Genomic DNA, 18,190 nt, shown 5'->3' with positions numbered 1-18,190 from the left:
GGCCCTCCCTGCCCTCCGTGAGGTCTGCAGCTGGGGGCTCTCGTTTGCTATTTTAACCCCTGGTGCGCCTGGGTGAGCCCAGTGAAGTTACCCTCATATTCTTTCCAGCAAATTCACAAGAAGGAAACCATCTAATTTAAAGCTTGGGGTTCTGTGGTCCTTTCTGTAATTGGCTAGGAAATCCGCCTTATGAAGGCGTGTTTTGTTTTAACTATGCCCTATTCTATAGAAATTCCATTAAAGTAATTATATTTTAATAAGCGCAGCTGGTATTACATATTGGCACTTCGTTTCATAACAGAACCTGTTCGCCTGGCAATTAGCAGCAGGGAAACGAGCAGGTCGAGCCAATGGCTGTGCCTGTGCAAGGCCCTCGCCAGAGGGCTGCGGCCTCCCCACGCCCAGCGCGGAGCCACCCATCACCAGATGCGGGCGCGGGAGTGTCAGCCGACTCCCCGCGTGACCGGGCGCCCGTGGGACAGGAGAGCCATCGGGCCTCGGCGGCCCCTTCCACGGGCGGGACAGAGCCGGCGCCCTGGTTCCCTGCCGGGACCCTGCTTTGCACCCACTGTGGCACCAGGCGCGTCGAGAAACGTGGCCCTGGTGCGGCCGTTTCGGGCTTTTAGATATTTATGCTGAATTTCCTAATACAAATGTGCCAGGTTGAAAATGGGGCTGAGAACGGAGGGAGGGCAGGCGGCTGGGGAGGGGGCGGCTCCCACTAGGGGCTGCCCGGGGCCCTGTGGGGGCAGAGGTGTGGGGGCCATCCCCTGTGCCCTGGGGTCCCCTCCTGCGGGGGACCTTGATTCCCAGAACGTGGAGAGCGAGGTGGGCACCGCCAGGCCCGGCGGGAGGGGCGAGGGCCCCCAAAAGGCGCCCGCGTGGGGCTGGGGGACCCCCGGGAAGGGCGCTGCCCGCCCCCGCGGCGGCCCCGTGGGCAGGACGCTCGGATCCCGGGCTCCGCGGCCTCCCCTCTCTCCTCGCGGACTCCTGCCCTTTGCCCTTATTCTCCCCCTCCGCGGCCCGTCTTTTCCTTACTGTGAACAACCTCGAGTCCCTCTGGACGCAGCTGGGAGATAAATCCAAGGCTGGGGCGGCGCGGGGCGCTGCGGGCCTCACGCGCAGCGATGCGGGCGCCGGGCAGAGAGGCGTTAAATACCCCAGATGCGGGAGGCGGGTGCGGGAGGAGGGTGTGCCGCCCGGCCGGAGCCAGGACACCGCGGCACGGCCTTGCGGGTAACAGCGGAGTCCGCCCGCACTTCTGCCGCGGTCCCTGCTCCACCCGCCGCGTGGAAACACCCCGTGCAGCGCGTCCAGCAACCGCCAGGAAAGGAAACGACCGTTTCCAGCGACGCCAAGTGAGGAGACGCCGACGTCTCCCCCGGGCGCGGTCCAGTCCTGGGGTCCTACGCCCGGAACTGCGGAGGGACCCTCGGCCACGGCTGATGCGCCCACTGCCCGGTCCCCGACGGCCCCTGGAGGCCGGGAGCCTCTGCCCAGCCAGCCCCAGCCCCCCGCAAGCCCACAGCCACCCCCGCCGAGGGGCTGCCAGTCCTGTGCGGCCCCACCTGCCCACCGCTGAGGGGGCTCCCTGGCCTGCTCTCCGGAACCCCTGGGAGGGGACCACGGCCCAGTTTCAGCCCTGACAGTCCCGGGTCCCCACACGCCCACCCTCCCAGGGAGGGGCCGCAGCTCCTCCAGGTCCCAGGCCCCTGGCTCAGGAGCCCGTGCAAGGTGCCTCCCCCTCCTCCCTGGGCCCTGGGGAGCCTTGGGGTGTGGATGGGGGTGGCCTCCCCAGGAAACGGTGGAAGAGGAGGCTCTGGGGAAGGCCAGGCCTGGACTTCTCTCCCCCATCCGGCTTCTCGAGGGTCTGCAGCCGGTGGCCTCATGGGGGCCCATACACTTCTGTTCCAGGGCCGGCCTCCCTGTGCCCATCCTGCTCTGGCATCCCACAGAAGCATCACGAATGGCCCCTCCGATCCCCCAAACCTGAAATGCACCCACCCCTCCACTTCCCCACCCCCGCAGCTGGGCACCCCCTGCAGCTCTGCTTCCAGGGACCACAGCCTGGGCCCCTCACGGGACACTCAGGACATGCCCCCGGCAGGAGCGGGGTCTTCTCTCTTCACATGACGCTCGGGCAGGACTCCACTGCCTGGGACAGAAAACCCCAGAGGACCCGGCGGAGCAGGAGAGCCCCTTCCACACACCGTGCCCCCACGCCTGCTCTCACTGACTCCGCACCACACCGAGGCAGGCGCTGTGCTCGGAAACCTCACCCCAAACCTTGGGCCAGGCGCATGGCGGAGTTCGGCTTTCCCTGGATGTTGGACAGATGAGCCTGTTGGATTGTGGGTGATACCCTCAGAGGGGCCTTGGGCAAACAAAGTACGCTCGTTTTCCTCAGCGGAGCCATCGAGCAGTCACACACGAGACAAGGACCAAAAGGGCCCACCTCGTTCTCAGTGCCCAAGGTGTGTGCCCCTCAGGGGTTCTCAGAACTGCAGGGAAGGGATTTAATTCCCTGCTTTTACAGAGGGGCAAAGTGAGGCTTCAAAATGTTCAGTAACATGATGAAGTTAACACACTTATGAGGGGTGGAGCTGAGATTCTAGCTGGAGAAGTCTGTTTCCAGAGTCTGCTCCACCCATCACTTTGCATGGTTACCTTGCTCTCAAGCAGTTTGGAGGAAGTGGACAGTTCCACAAACTCATCAGGGACCCGAGCTCTCTGCTCTGCTATTCTCAGGGGAGACCCTTGACTTCATGGTCCAAAATGGTGGCTGAGCTGCAGCCATCTCATCTGCATTCCAGGCAGTAGGAAGGAAGGAAATGAAGGAGAAGCACAAACTCCTGCCTTTGAGGTGCAGTGCTGCTGCTCTCATCTCCCTGGTCAGAACTCATGTGCACACATCGCTGTAAGGAAGCCTGGGGAATGTGGTCCTCACCTGGGCAGGGAAGCATCGGAGCTCTGTTACTAAAGCAGAGAAGGGACGTACATATTGGGGGCCAACTAGCAGTGTCTGCTACACAGGATATGTTTCCCTCTGCCCTGGCCAGCAGGGCTGGTGCGTGTCCCTGATCCCAGCTCCCCCACAACCCGAATGTAAGCCACCCTCCTTCCCTCTTCACCAGCTGGGGTGCTTGGGGTTAGAGTTCAGTTCTCCTGGGCTGTGGCAGAGGAAACACCGGACAGTCCTGCCCACAGCATCTGACGGCCCAGCTCAGGGCTCCCAAGCTCACTGCTCCCTGGGCCGGTGCCAGGGCTGCATGTAAAGTTTTATGAATCCTGAAGCTTTTACAATTTGGAGGCCTTTTTTAAGGGAAAAAAAAAAGCAGCATTAAATCACAAATGCAAAATTAGGCACCAATGTAATATTTAGAATGAGGGAAAATCATGACAAATTACAAATTTTAATAAACTGAAGAATACTGCAAATATCACAAAATCCAGAAAAACAACATAATATTTTTATTAATAAACTGCCAGATTCTTGTCTTATGATACATTTTTCCTACTTTTTACTCTTTGGCCACCTCTTCCTGTGATAGCCACTTCATAATATCTTTTTAGTAGAAAGAAGACAAATATAACGTAGTCTTTTCTAGCATCGTTGACTGAAATCTGGTTTTTATTACTGAGGGTTGAGATACATAAAATACACCATTCCAGACTCACACTTCTTTTTGATTTGGGCACAGATAGGGGCCTACAAGCCGCAAGAGTTTTGATAAATTCTACTTTGCACAATTCCAATCTAACAAGAAGACACCAGCACATTAGACAGCACGTTCCTGCAGGAGGGGACGCCATTCCGAAAGGCGCCGGAGAATCCCTGCATGAGGTGCTGCTCTTACGACAGCGGAAGGATTCCCCATGGAGCAGCGTTGGCTTCTGACCTCTTCAGCTCTTTCTTCCCCTCCCTCGCCCACAACATCCCGCACCACAAGCCCCAGGACATGGCCACTTCACTGTGTGCCTGCCGGCTCCGCCCAGTGTAGACGCCAGGTGAGCCGGCTCTGCCCAGAGTAGATGCCAGGTGAGCTGGCTCCGCCCTCTGCAGATGTGAGGTGAGCTGGCTCCACCCAGTGTAGGTGCCAGGTGAGCCGGCTCCACCCAGTGTAGAAGCCAGATGAGCCAGCTCTGCCCAGTGTAGACGACAGGTGAGCCGGCTCTGCCCAGTGCAGATGCCAGGTGAGAAAACTCAACAAGTGAGAGGAATGTCCCCTGCACTTGAGGACTAGTGATGGCCTGACCATTCTTGGATGTAAGTGGAAATGACTGGAATATAAATGTATCCTTCGGAGCCCAAACTGAGGATGGTCCCACCTCGGTTTCCCTTTGACCTTCTCTAGCCTTCACCAATTGCAGTTAAAGTGTCTTATTTTTTGCATATGTTTTACAAAAGCTTTTAGCAGAAGACGGTGGCATGAGATGCTTCAGAACTCCATCTCCCACACGAACTTTGAACAGCCAGCAAGAACCGGCAGAAACATCTTTCTCAAAGCTCCAGGGAACAATTAAATGACTGTAGCAGCAGGATAAGTGCTGAATCAAGAAAAAAATCTACTTAAAATGGGTAAGATCTTATGGGACCCAGCAGCCCTGCCCCTCCCTGACTGGCTTCATGCAGATTCTCCCAGTGAGAATCCCTGGACCCAGTTTCGGAGGGAGCAGAGTAGCCCTCGTGTACATCCTGGGAGCTTGTATGTCTTCCTCAATTTTCTGCTGGTGTCTGAGGGACTCACCATCCCAGAACTTGCCCTGTGCATAGGAGGCTCACCGAGCTCTCTGCAGAGCGCTGTGGGTGAACAGTCGAGTCGTGCTGCCTGGGGCAGGGGACTGCTGGCTGTAGGACACCCAGTGCGATCCCAGGACCGTGAGGGAACTTTTCCTAGGGAAGAGGGTACATTTGTAACATGTAAACAGGGTAATTCCCAGGGCCAAGTTCACATGCCCAAGTCCAGACCCATCCAGAAAGGACCAGGGGGGCCCCTAAGCTTTGGCCTGGAGCAGTTCTCCAGGCTCATTGTATGGATCAGCCGGGAAGGAGAGCACTCACAGGGATCAACCTTCAGGGAAAGGTGCCTTCTGTTTCTCTCCCCCTCCTCCAACTTCTTCTCCCCCCCATCTCAATCTCTCTCTCTCCCTCTCTCTCTATCTCTCTATCTCTTTCTTTTGTTTTGTCACCTGGCATTTGAGGAAAGCTCTGTCATAAGACTAGTTGGAAACAAGCACAAGGAACAAATGCCTTGAGTCTAAATTCTAGCAATGACACATTGAAATGTGAAAATATCCAGGTTTCAACAAAAGGTTACAAAACATACAAGAAACAGGAAGTGAGGCCCAGGCAAACGAGAGGATTAAAGCATTAGAAACCATCACTGAGGATGATCAGATCTGGGACATTCCAGACAAAGCCTTTAAAAAAAGGTCCTAAATATGCTAAAACAATTAAAGAAAAACATGAACAAAGAACTAAAATAAATCAGGAAACTGATACATGAACACAAAGAGAATATAAATAGACAGATGGGAATTATGAAGAGGAAACAAACAGAGCTGAAAGGTACAGCAACAGAAATTAAAAATTCCCTAGAGGGCTTCAGCAACAGATTGGAGCTGGCAGAAGAAAGCATCAGTGAACTTGAAGACAAGACAATTGAAATCATCCAGTCTGAGGGGGGAGGAGGAAAGAATGAAGAGAAGTGGACAGAGCCTGAGGAACCTGTGGGGCACCATCAAGCCTACCAAGACATGCACTGTGGGCGTCCCAGAAGGAGAAGGAAGGAAAAGGGCAGAGAGAATATTCAAAGAAATAATGGCTGAAAACTTCCCCAAGTTAACAAAAGACGAGACGATAAAGATCCAAGATAATCAATGAACTTCCAACAGGACAAACCCGATTACATGCCATGTAGTAATCAAACTGTGAAGTGCCAAAGACAAAGAGGGAGTTCTGAAAGCTGCGAGAGAGAAGCAGCGTGTCACATACAAGGAGCCTAGCAGGACGGTGTATTCCTTATCAGAAACTGTAGGGGCAAGAAGGCAGTGGGATGACATATCTAAAGTGCTTAAAACAAAAAACTGCCAACCAAGAATTTCATATCTGGCAAAACTGTTCTTCAAAAACAAGGGGGAAATTAAGACATTTCTAAATAAAGACAGAGAGTTTGTCACCACTAGATTGGCCCTACAAGAGAAGCTAAAAAGAGTTCTGCAGGTTGAAAGTAAAGGACAATAGACAGTGGATCAAAGCTGCTTGAAGAAATAAAGATTTCTAGTAAGGTAATGACCTGGGTAAATATAAATGCCAATACTACTGTATTTTTAGTTTGAACTCCACTTTTTACTTCCTACAGGGTCTAAAAGGCAAATGCATAAAATGTTATGATAAATCAGTGGTGTTGGACTCATAATGTATAAATGTAATTTGTGACAAGAACTTCCTAAAAGTGGGGACCAAGAGGTATAGGAACATAGTTTGTATCTACTATTGAGGGTAAGTTGGTATCAAAACAAAGAAATTGTTATGGATTTAGGATGTTAAATTTAGGCCCCATGGTAACTACAAAAAAGGTAGTAGAGAAAATGGAAGCTTAGAGAGACAGAACAACATACCACCACCCCACACCCCATGTACCCAGATCCCCCAAGTTTAACATTTTGTCACATTTGGCACATCAGGGCATGAGAGTAGCAAAGCCCTGAAAAGAGTGGCTTAGATAAGGTGGACATGTGTTTTTATCCCATTTAAAAGAAATCCAAAATTGTTACCATGACTTCGTTACCCTCAGCATGTGGTGTCCATGGTCAGGCAGCCTCATGGTAGCAAATTGGTTGCTGCAGCACCAGGCATCACACCCATCTTTTCTGAATAGGATCTCTTCCTAAGGAGCTTTCCCAGGGATCTCATCCAACCATCTCCACCTGCAAACCACTGGCCTGGGACCCCCTAGAATCTGCAGGGGGAATTGGAAATGTGATTTTCTCTTTTTACCTGAAAGCATTGCCACTCACTACAGACTCAGAGTTCAGTAAGACAGAAGGGAAGAACGGATATGTGGGGTTCTCTTGGGCTCACAACACTGATGACCTCAAGGACTGCAGGCTTCTCTCTCCCCAAGAAAAGTTGTCTTTTGTTCCCCTAGAAATCCAAAGTCTGATATTGAGGTGATAAGAGAAAGTCTTTGATGCTCACCCCATCCTCAGAGTTCTGGGAATAGCAGAAAATTCAGTATTGCCACCCAACTCTAACGAGCCTGTGCCCACCACCCCCTCCTGCGTGAACTCTGGAGACTCCGTGGCCTGCATCGCAGCCCCGTTCCCTGGCACCTGCACCTCCGCCGGCCGACCACCGGCTCTCCACCGCCTGTTTCCAGCTGTGCCGGCTGCACCCTAGAGGCAGACCAGGGGCCAGGACCCCCAGGGGTGCAGCAGACCCAGGCCAGGGACCCCCAGGGGTGCAGCAGACCCAGGCCAGGGACCCCCAGGGGTGCAGCAGACCCAGGCCAGGTCCCACCCCCCAACCCGCCGTGGGTGCAGCAGACCAGGGGCCTGGGTCCCCGCAGGTGCTTTCGATCCACGCATTAGAGAGCAAGAACTGTCACTTTTATCTGATTGTTCCAAATAGGAATGATCCTCTCGGAGCCCCTCCTTCCCCTCCTGAGCCCGGGGCGCTGACGCCGTCTGGAGCCTGGGGGAGGGTCTCGGGCCGGCCCACAGCCCACTGCTGCGGATGTGCTGTCTGAGCCCAGCCTTGGACCCTGGGTCTCCAGGGTGGGCAGACCCCTCCAGGCTCCTGCCCGGGCATTGGAGGAAATGAAGGCGTCCCGGCAGCTCTCAGACCCCACAAGGCCCCAGCCCCGATCTTTGCCCCTACAGCCCTCCCCATGGGCCGCCTGCCTCGGGAGGCCGCCACCAAGCCCCTCCCCGCCCGGCTCCCGCCTGCAGCCGCGGTGTGCAGCTGCCCTGGGCTACGACCACCCCCGGCCCACCCGAGCCCCCTCCTGCCTGTGCCCCCTGCCCCGAACCACCCAGATGCCACGATGAGGTCGCAGATGCCGCGGTGGGGTCACGATGGCCGTGGTGAGACCACAGACGCTGTGGTGAGGTCACGGACACCACGGTGAGGTCACGGACACCATGCTGTGTCGGGAAGGGTCAACAGGGTGGAGTCCTGGGGTGGGGGCTCTGCGTGGGCCCGTGGGGTCGGCGGGCGGAGGCCACTGCCCACAGGGAGAGCAGCTTCTCCGAGGTGGGCCGGTGTGGACGCCAGCGTCTTCCCCAGGTGATCCGATGCAGCTCAGGCCGAGGTCCTGGCCTGGGAAGGGGCGGCCGAGCCCGGGGAGCTGGACAGTCCCCGAGGGGCACAGAGGACGTGGCCCCTGTCCAGGTCGAGGGCCGAGCAGGTGTGTTTTCGGCCGGGGAAGAGCCTCGGAGAGGGCGGGGAGAGGGTGGGGAGAGGGGCCGGAGCAGAGAGGAGGCCTTGGATCCTGCCGTCTCTCCATCCCTCCTGGGGCCGAGACCCGGGGTGCCCACCCTGGCCTCACTCAGGGTCCCCCAGGACTCCACACCTGAGAGCAGGGGGCCCGGTCCCCAGGCGCTCACTCAGCACCCGCATTTCTAACTCACCTCCTGGGGTCTCTCCCAGCTCCCCTGGGGACATCCGGCAGTGCCTGGAATAGTTTTGGTTGTCATGACTGGGGGTGGGGGGCACCTCTGGCACAGTACGCGGGACAGACGGGTGGACACCTGCCCCAAGTGCCAGTGGTCTCGAGGGCTGGGCACTTCCTCCACTTGTCAATCAACCCAGACCCCGGACCCTCACTAGGTCCCAGCCCCCCTGGTTCTGGCCAACCCTCCCCGTCCCGCCCCCCGCACCTGCAGAGCCGTGTCCCTCACCCTCTGCTGCTCCCCAGGGCCTTGAGGGTCCCGGGCACAGTGGATGCTGATCACTTGTGGAAGTGAGAAGGCTCTTCCGGTGTGGGGGGAGCGGCCCCCTGGCCCACCCCTGCTTCGGGACCCTCTGCACCCCCACGGGGGTCCCCCTGCAGCTGGGTCGCCGGGGGTGGGGACTGCCGCGGGCTTGTGCCCCCCTGGCTGTTGTTAGTTCCAGGGACGATGCTTCTCCGCCTGTGAAAGCAGCTCCCGGAGCAGAGCAAGTGTGAGAACAAATCAAAAGGCACAAAGAACGCCGCTTGGGGTTGCCCGTGAGGCTGTTTCCAGCGCCTTTACTCAAATCTTCTTTAGCCTTTGAGGACGTCACTGAAGGGCCATAGTGATCACATTTAAGCCGTTTTCCTGCTGCTGCGTGTTTGTTTGTTTCTGAATTTTTGCTATTAAAAATAATGCTACATTGAATGTTCTTGAGCATAAAACTGCCTGCGCCACCGATTTCCATAGGTAACAGCCCAGGCCGCAGCTCAGGTTCAGCCTGTTGAGAGAAACTGCCCAGTTCGCTGTAGGAACGCTGCGCCCCCCACACCCACAGACTCAGATGAGGGGTCCTCGCCTCTGGAAGAGAAGCAAAGCCCTCGTCTTTGTCTATTCAATGCATGAAAGCAGGAGCAGCCCAGACTTCCTGAGATTAAAGAGCATTGAGCTTGTCCCTGTGAAATTTTAGGCCCTCCCTGCAAGTCAGCTCAGGGGCTCGGCACCCAGGTGGCAGCACAGGGAGAGCGGACCCCTCCCGCCTCCCTGGGCCCCCTCCCGCCTCCCCTGGGCCCCCTCCCACCTCCCCAGCTCCCCTCCCGCCTCCCTGGGCCCCCCCCCCGCCTCCCCTGGGCCCCCTCCCATCTCCCCAGCTCCCCCCTCCCATCTCCCCTGGGCCCCCTCCCGCCTCCCCTGGGCCCCCTCCCACCTCCCCAGCTCCCCTCCCGCCTCCCTGGGCCCCCCCCCGCCTCCCCTGGGCCCCCTCCCATCTCCCCAGCTCCCCTCCCGCCTCCCCAGCTACCCCTCCCATCTCCCCTGGGCCCCCCTCCCATCTCCCCTGGGCCCCCTCCCATCCCCCCAGCTCCCCCCTCCCATCTCCCCTGGGCCCCCTCCCATCCCCCCAGCTCCCCCCTCCCATCTCCCCTGGGCCCCCTCCCGCCTCCCCTGGGCCCCCTCCCGCCTCCCCTGGGCCCCCTCCCACCTCCCCAGCTCCCCCCTCCCATCTCCCCTGGGCCCCCTCCCGCCTCCCCTGGGCCCCCTCCCATCTCCCCAGCTCCCCTCCCGCCTCCCCAGCTACCCCTCCCATCTCCCCTGGGCCCCCCTCCCATCTCCCCTGGGCCCCCTCCCATCCCCCCAGCTCCCCCCTCCCATCTCCCCTGGGCCCCCCTCCCATCTCCCCTGGGCCCCCTCCCATCCCCCCAGCTCCCCCCTCCCATCTCCCCTGGGCCCCCCTCCCATCTCCCCTGGGCCCCCTCCCGCCTCCCCTGGGCCCCCTCCCGCCTCCCCCTGGGCCCCCTCCCACCTCCCCAGCTCCCCCCTCCCATCTCCCCTGGGCCCCCCTCCCATCTCCCCTGGGCCCCCTCCCATCCCCCCAGCTCCCCCCTCCCATCTCCCCTGGGCCCCCTCCCATCCCCCCAGCTCCCCCCTCCCATCTCCCCTGGGCCCCTCCTGCTCCCCTGGGCCCCCTCCCGCCTCCCCAGCTCCCGTCACCTGACCTGGGCTCCTCTCCCGTCTCCCCCTGGCCTCCCTCTGCTCCCCCATCTTGGGGCTGGACACTGCCCACCCCACCCCCCACCTACAGGCCCTTCCTCGTGGTTGCCCAAGGCACAGCAAGGCTTTCCAGAAGGTTCCATGGGAACAGAGGAAGTCTACAAGAAGAGAACCGCAGCTTCCCCGGGGAGGGGCCCCTGGTGGACTCGGCAGCCGGGCGGGCCGACCCCTCCACCCGCCCGCGGCCTCCATCGGCCCTGACCTCTGCCACGACCCAGCGGAGCAGCTGCGCGTCCAGGGGCTCTCCCCCACCTCGCCTCGGCCCTCGGCCCCCGGGGGAGCTGGGGGGGGGCGAGGGTCAGCTCCGTCCGCCCGGCGCTGGGAAGCCACCGTCGGGGAGCCGGGGCGGCCGGGAGCACCAGGACGCGGCCTAATGGCGTTTCCCGACGGCACCTGGAGTCGGGGGCCTCTCGCTCTGACTCAAGCCCAGCCCCAGAACTCCTTTAACCAAACAACTTTAAAAGAAGCGCGTATCTTTCCAAGTTAGCCGCTACCTGAGAGCAACAAGCAGGACAATTACTGATTAACTTACAGCGTCTTACTTGCTCTAACGGGAACGGCCTCGGCCAGGCCTCCGCTAGTGTGTGATGGGCATCCCCGCCGGCTCCCGCGTGACTCCCGGGGGTCCTCTCTGGGGGCTGGCAGGCTGGGGTCAAGGGTGAGGGGTGAAAGGGCAGCAGCACCGGGCGCACAGCTGGGTCTGTCCGACTCCGAAGCCGTCTATATTCTGGAGGAAAACCAATGCTGTCCTCGCCCACGTCGGCTCTCAGCACCTGCTGAAGCAGCAGGCAGACTCTGTCTAGAATGTGCACTTCTACTGAAAAGCCGGAGAAAATCTTTGTCTCAGAACAGAATTTGCAAAGAAGGGACACTGGACTCTATTTGTAGAAAATAACCCTGCAGGGGGAGAGAACGGAGCTGATGCTTGCTTTGTGCAGAATCTCCACTGAGGCTGGTGGTAGCACATCAGCGTGAGTATAATTTGCAGCCTCGTTTTGTGTGCATGTGGTGGAAAGGGGAAGTTCTGGGCCCCGCACGTCACTAGAAGGAAAGTTAGAGGATGAAACTGGGACTGTATCACACAGTGAACCTTGCTGTGGATGATGGACTGTGGTTAACACAAGCATAAGAATGTTCTTTCACGAATTATAACAAATGCACGGCACTATTACAAGGTGTCAGTAAAAGTGTGGTATATGAGAAAAATACACTAGTGTGAACTATGGACTCTAGTTAACAATATTTGAATGTTCTTTGATCACTGTAACAAAAGTACCACACCAATGCAAAGTGTCAACAATAGGAGGTATTTGGGAACGTTGTATTTTACTTGTCTTTTCTGTGGACCCACAACTTCTGTAATTAAAAAAATGACAATAATTAAAAAAAATTATGCTAAGTGAGAGAAAGCAGACAGAAGGTATCACACATTGTATTATTCCATTTATATAAAATGTAAATATAAGTAAATCTATAGAGACAGAATTAGAGTAGTGGTTCTGTAGGGCAGGTGGAGGGTAGAAGGATCGAAAGGTGACTGCTAAGGAGTGGGGGGGGCTTTTCTTTTTGGAGTAATGAAAATGTTTTGAAATGAATTTATTGTGGTGATAATGCACAACTAAAAGCTGTTGGCTGTACACCGTGGATTGTGCTGTGTTTTGGTTTTGTAAAGTTGCCAAAATGCAATGTAACAGGAAAAGGGTCGGCTTTTAACAATGGGGATTTAAGTTACAATTCTAAGGCCACAAAAATGTCTGAAATAAGGCATCAGCAAGAGGACACCTCCTCTGGGGAAGGGCTGCTGCCCGGGCTCCTCCGTCAGCTGGGAAGGCCCGTGGCCAGTCGGCTGGGCCTCGTCTCCCGGGCCCCGGTTCAGTGGCTCTCTCCGCTCCTGCGGGTTCTTCTGGTTTCTCTGGGCTTTTCTCTCCAAATTTCTCTGCCTTTCATCTTCTCACAAAGGGCTCCAGTACAGGGATTAAGGCCCCCCCTTGAATTGGGCAGGTCACATCTCAGTTGAAACAACCTAATCATGAGGTCCCACCCACGACAGGTCTGCACCCACAGGGATGGACTGAAAGAGCACGGTCTTTTCTGGGTGCATGACAGCTCCAAACCAGCACTTATGGCATGTGAAAATATCTCAATAAAACTGCTTTAAAATAATAATATCCCCGCAGGATCTGGCAGGGCTCTTTCAAAAGGGCACCTGCGGGTTGTCGTCGGCACCCGCCACACCTTCTCTTACTGCCGGAGCCAAGAGGACCAGGACAAGCGCAAGTGGGTTTTTTTTAAGGTCACAAATTCTCCTTCAAAGCTGGCTGGAGGATTTTCACTTCGGGAGAGGCCCGGCTGAGGGGACATGCCTGCGGCTGCCTTTGCAACAAATGGAGTCACCAAGCGCCAACTTGGTGGGGGAACCGTTTGGCAAGGGCCTGGCACTGCTGGGGGCTTCCTGTGTGCTGTGTGGGGCTGGAGAGGGGCCCGCCACCCCCAGGGTCAACCCCGACTGTGGCCGAAGTTGGAGCCGAGCAGACTGCAGAACAGCAGCTGACCAGGGAAGACGCGCTGCTCCTGGGGGTGGGTCTGCGCCCGCCCCGTCTGGCTGCGCCCGTGCCAACCCCGCCTTCCTGGAGAGAAACCACTGTGAATTCACACTTGCTGCCCGCATGCACTCGGAAACGCCAAGCCTCTGAAGGCCAGTGCCGCCCTGCCTTTCTCTCGGGCACCGCGGGACGCAGGGAGCAAAAGCGCATCCGTCTGGGAGAGGCTCGTCAGGTGGACGGCCCGGCTCGGGGAAGGAGGCTGTGCTCGGAGGGACGTGCCCGAAAGGCCGTGGCTGCTTCTCAGCACGGGGGCCCAGGGAAGGGCCCAGGGAAGGGCCCAGCAGCGGTGGACACGGCCGCAAGGCCTGACTTTCAGACACTCACGTCACCTGCGTCCCTCCCCTACGCGGCTGCAACTCTAGATCTAGGACCCGAGGGCCGGGAGACCGCTGCGCGGGGTGGCCTGGGCCTTTGGTCCAAACGCACTGCAGAGCAGCACCCCAAAAAGAAGGCAAGGAGGCGGGCACTTGAGGGGGTGGCGGAACCGCCCGTGGAGGCCACAAGGGGTTTGGGGTGGGGAGGGGCCCCGCGGACCCCAGACGGCGCAGGGTGGGAGGCAGGCACCGCCGCTGGGGAGGGCCACGCGTGGTCCGCAGAAGAGAGACCAGCCGGGCGGGCACAGGTCTCCAGCAGAACAAGAGAGGCAGCGTTAATTTTTAAAAAGCAGATGACACAGTAAATTGTAGATTGTGCCATTTTATTGAAGATTTAAACATCCTTTAAAATGAAATTGCCTTCTGTTGTTCTCTGTTGGCTTTTGGAAATGCTCCCTCGTTTCTTCCCACCTCCTGTCTTCAGAACAAGGGCTCAGCAAGAAGAGGGGAATGTGCACTGGAAGAGGAGAATGCATGTGTGCACACACACATGCACACACGTGCACACTCACACACGCTCATGCACACTTTTGGAGAAAACTCTCAAGTGTAGCTTTTATTCTGACCCCAAATCTCTAACAGGAGACACGACCCAGTGCTCCGTCCTGCTTCTCGCAGCCTGTGACGTGGGGGCACACGTACGGCTTTGCATCCCGGAGCAAAATGCCCATTTTCGTTTCCTTTGCGAGTGGAGGACAGATCCTGAAGGAGACAGCCGCTGCTTTTCTGGGCCTTTCTCCGGCTTCAGGGCTGCACGTCCGGGCTGGTGTCAGGGACGGCCTGTGGTCCTCAACCAACACCCCGAAGCTCGTGTGAGGCCCGCACAGGACCCGCCCTCCCCGGTTCCGTCCCAGAGCAGAGCTCCAGCCCCTGCGTGCGCCACCAGGCCTGACTCATTTTCAAATCTCTCCCCCTTTTTTAACTCTATAAAAATTAGCTGTATTGATACATAATTCACATACCCTACAGTTCTCTCTGAAAGTGTACACTTCGATGGCTTTTGTATATTCAGAGCTGTGCAACCTCTCGACAGCCGGTTTGAGGATAGTCACCGCCCCTCATCCCCCCAGCCCCTGATCCACATTCTCTGTGTGAGGACTTCCCTAGTCTGGGTATTCCGTGTAAGCGGAATCACACAACACGTGTCCTTCTGTGCCTGGCTTGTTCCACTCAGCGTGATGTTGTCGAGGTTCTTCCAAGCCGTAGTGTGTAACGCACCTCAGTCTTTTTACAGCTGAAGAACGTCCTGAGGCGTGGACGGCCCAGTTCACGCACCCGTGCTCTGCTGGTGCACGCCGCTCCCCCTTTAGGCTGCTGTGAATAATGCTGCTGTGAGCACTCACACACAGGTTTTTATGTGGATCTGTGTTTTCATTTCTCTTGGGTGGATACTTGGTGCTTCACCTTTTGAGGAGCGGTCAGACTTTCCCACGGCAGCTGTGCCCTTCCACATTCCCGCCGCGGGGTGGGCGGCCTCTGGCTCCCGTCCTCGCCAACGCCCGCGTGGTCGGCCTTTCGGACTCCAGCTGCCCAGCGGGGATGACGAGGCTCGGGTCTGTTTAGCCAGCTCTCCTGGAGGCCCTGCTTGCGGGAGGCCCCGGGATAACCCATCGCTTTGCTGAGCCTGCCGCCACCTGGCACACCGAGCCGGGCCCCTTACGGAGCCTCTCTGGGGTGCCTCCGGCAGCCCCCCAGCATCTCCACTCGGGGTCGCGGGGGCAGGCAGAGTGGGCGCTGGCAGGGGTTGGCGGTGGGCACCAGCCTGGCTTAGCTTCAGCTTGGCCCCAGGGCAGTCAGAGGCTCCGTCTCTGCGTTTTGCTGGGCTTTGTGGCTTCGGAGGCATCTGTGTATCTCCTCTTGCCTTGGAAGAGTCTAGACTCGACACACATGGTCTTTCTTTGCTCTCATCATGAGTATCTAAACATCCCCACCTGAAGTGGCGAGAGGTGCACAGGCTCAATTAACTGTGTGTATCAACTGGCATTTGCCCCGGAGAGAATTAGAAACTACCCTGAGAAGATGCAACGTAAACGTTTGGGGAGGACTCCCTCCCCTCGGTCCGGATGCCTGCAGCCGTCCCTGACGTGTGCGCGTCTCTGTCGTCCCCTTTCCCCCAGTTTCCCCCAAAACTGCTGGGGTGCGACTCTCCTCGTCCTCGCCCGCCCCGTCCCCCCGCCCTTCTCCCAGGGCACCCGGGTGCACCCGCGGCCGCGCGAGCCGAAGGCAGGTGAGGCAGCACAGCTGCGCGCAGGGGCCGGGCCCGGAGGGTTTCTGATTCTGCCAAAACACCCAGCCGGTATTTGGAGAACAAAACACATTTTGAACAATTAGACACACTTGGAATAAAGCACCACCCACCGCGCCGCGAGCTCAGGGGGTGAGTCACGCCACCGGGAGAGGCTGTGTAGGTGGGTTTTGTTTTCTTTTCTTTTCTATTGCTGTGGTGTTTGTCTCTATCTAATAATTTTCATTGTGTGCTAATAGCACACTGAACGAGCTTTCACAAAAACAGAGCAGAGGGCCGTTTGTGTTTGTTGGGCCAGAGTGTAAACGGCACAGACCCTCCGGGCCTGGGGGAGAACGAAAATGCCTCGGGCTGTGCCCTGGGGGCTTTGGAGCCTCAGATACCCAGGGACACCTGTGGGCTTTGGGGGTGCCCGTGCTGCCCACCCCCCGCCACAGCCACAGGAACCCACGGGAGCCCAGCATGGGAGAGGCTGGTGGGGGGCTCTCCTGAGACGAGTCGGGGTCTCCGTCCTGCTCAGGGTGGTCCTTCCTCTCTCGGACAAGGGACTGGCTGGTCCTGAAACGTGCGCAGCTCAGCACGAGCCAGCGCCACGGCGCCTGCCCGCGGAGCCCACAGGCTCAGGGCGATCCCCCCTCTTCCCCCCGCCTGGCTGCATCGAGCAACTTCCCGGGATCCAAGAGGCTCCCAAGGGAGCTGAGCAGCGAGCAGAGCCCACCAAGGTCTCCAGCTGTCCTCCCAGGCACGAGGCAGCCCTTGCCAGGCCACAGACGGCGAAGCTCTCGGCCGCCATCTCCAGGGCGGCTGCCATCGCGACGAGCCTGGCCGTTGGAGAACATCCTGCCGCAAAACCAGGTGCAGCGAAGCCCCTCCATGGCGCTGGCCCTGGGGGACACGGCCGCCAAGGACACGGGCTCGGGCTCTGCAGGCAGCGGGAGGCGCTGGATGCCCACGTCTTCACCACTCAGACGCAAAACAGACACGTGTGGCCACTTCATCTTATATCAAAACAAAACACAGAAACCAGCTCCCTGTTTCCTGATGCCCTGCTGGAACTTTCCGATGGAGCTCGCGGCCGGGCGGGGCTGTCAGCAGGAAGCAGCACGCGTTTTCCAAACTCGAGTCACGAGCGTTTCGTTTCCTTCCAGGACAGCGCGGGTGTGTCTCACATAGACAGCTGGGCAGACAAGGCCAGCAGGCCTGGAACGTCCTACCTGCTTCTGCCGTCAGAGCCCACGGGCCCAGTGGGTACAAGGGGAGGCCGGAGTATCTCCCCTCAGCCAGCCTGAGCACACACAGACTGGCCTCTGCACACGCGAGTACACAGGCCTGCCTCTGCACACGTGAGTACATGGGCCTCTGCACACGGGAGCACACAGGCCAGCCTCTGCACACATGAGTACATGGGCCTCCGCACATGGGAGCACATGGGCCAGCCTATGAACACGTGAGCACAGGGGCCACCCTCTACACACACAAGTACACACAGCCAGCTTCTGCACACACAAGCACACAGGCCAGCCTTCCCACACATGAGCACACGGGCCAGCCTATGAACATGTGAGCACACGGGCCAGCCTCCACATGTGGGAGTACACGCAGCCAGCCCCCACACACGGGAGCACACGGGTCCCCGCACACGGGAGCACATGGGCCGGCCTAACATATGAGAGGAGGGAGTTTGCTGGGTGTTTCCTGGGACGGGACCTGCTTACATTGTCTTGGATCAAATACAAAGAAAGAAGAGACGAGAGAGGAGGCAACGAACCAGTAAATCACACCTTTTCCTTTTTCTTTCTTTTGTTTTTTTGTTTTTTTTTTTTTTTTGAGATATGGAGAAAAACATGGAAAGAGAAATTGCCTGGGACAAAATCCTTAAAATGCGTGAGAACAGACCCCATCTCAGCTTCGGCTTGGACCTGCTGAGCCGCCGGGAGCCACACCGTTGGGGGGGGGTGACGATGAGAAGCCGCGGGGAGAGGCTGTGAGGGGAGAGACCCCGAGGGGAGAGGCCGCGAGGGGAGAGGCCGGGAGGGGAGAGGCCGGGAGGGGAGAGGCCGCCAGGGGAGAGGCCGCGAGGGGAGAGGCCGCGAGGGGAGAGGCCCGGAGGGGAGAGGCCGCGAGGGGAGACGCCGCGAGGGGAGAGGCCGCGAGGGGAGACGCCGCCAGGGGAGAGGCCGGGAGGGGAGAGGCCCCGAGGGGAGAGGCCGGGAGGGGAGATGCCGCGAGGGGAGACGCCGCGAGGGGAGAGGCCGGGAGGGGAG

The 18,190-nt window shown here is 58.2% G+C and overlaps 1 long non-coding RNA gene across 2 annotated transcripts; it reads right to left on the bottom strand.

Moving 5' to 3' along the window:
* Window positions 1-3,394: 3,394 nt before the first annotated feature.
* On the bottom strand, window positions 3,395-7,510 carry LOC119511193. 2 transcript variants are annotated; one of them, XR_005212177.1, is made up of 3 exons: window positions 6,778-7,510; window positions 4,784-4,894; window positions 3,395-4,548 (listed from the first exon to the last, which is right to left on the bottom strand). It is a non-coding gene; the product is annotated as an uncharacterized LOC119511193 (long non-coding RNA). The 2 variants fall into 2 exon arrangements; XR_005212176.1 differs by having other exon boundaries at window positions 6,792-7,510.
* Window positions 7,511-18,190: the final 10,680 nt, after the last annotated feature.

Source organism: Choloepus didactylus, chromosome 16 (genome assembly GCF_015220235.1).
Source record: "Choloepus didactylus isolate mChoDid1 chromosome 16, mChoDid1.pri, whole genome shotgun sequence".
NCBI lineage: Eukaryota > Metazoa > Chordata > Mammalia > Pilosa > Megalonychidae > Choloepus > Choloepus didactylus.
Note: the sequence above shows the minus strand (reverse complement) of the source record. Positions and strands in the feature narration are given on the sequence as shown.